The 564-nt window shown below is 48.4% G+C and overlaps 1 long non-coding RNA gene across 1 annotated transcript in view; it reads left to right on the top strand.

Annotated features, from left to right (window-relative positions):
- Positions 1-381: 381 nt before the first annotated feature.
- LOC103582866 overlaps positions 382-564 on the top strand; it is a 4,658-nt gene continuing 4,475 nt past the window's right edge. The window contains exon 1 of the long non-coding RNA XR_549795.1: positions 382-415. This is a non-coding gene — a long non-coding RNA (uncharacterized LOC103582866). The remainder of the gene's footprint in view (positions 416-564) is intronic.

Raw genomic sequence — 564 nt, 5'->3', positions numbered from 1 at the left:
ATGGGTTCGGATCCCATATAGGGATTGCCGGTTGGCTTACTTCAGAGAGTGTGGTGCTGACAACACCAAGACAAGGGTTAAGATCCCCTTACCGGTCATCTTCAAAAAAAAAGTAAGAAAAGAAATTTGATCCCCAATGTGGCAGTGTTGGAAACTGTTTGAATCATGGGGGTGGATCCCTCATGAATGGATTAATGCTCTCCCTGGGGGAGGGAGGAGTAATGAGTGAGTTCTTGCTCGATTAGTTCTCACGAGTGCTGGTTGTTTATAGGACTCTGTCACCTCCTCTGTCTCTCTTGCTTCCTCTCTCGCCATGTGATCAGCTTGTGCCTGCCGGCTACTTGCCACTTTTCATCATGAGTAGAAGCAGCCTGAGGCCTGTGCCAGATGCAGCTGTCCCAGTATCGTAAGCCAAGTAAACCTCTTTTCCTTATAAATTACCCAGTCTCAGGCATTTCTGTCATAGCAACACAAACAAACTGAAACAGTGCCCAGCCCCGAGCTAAGATGGGGGATGTCAGAGAACTCACTGCAGAAACCCGAGCCGGTCGATGCATCTGTAGA

This window comes from Galeopterus variegatus, unplaced genomic scaffold, assembly GCF_000696425.1.
Source record: "Galeopterus variegatus unplaced genomic scaffold, G_variegatus-3.0.2 Scaffold18252, whole genome shotgun sequence".
In the NCBI taxonomy this organism is placed as follows: Eukaryota; Metazoa; Chordata; class Mammalia; order Dermoptera; family Cynocephalidae; genus Galeopterus; species Galeopterus variegatus.
Note: the sequence above shows the minus strand (reverse complement) of the source record. Positions and strands in the feature narration are given on the sequence as shown.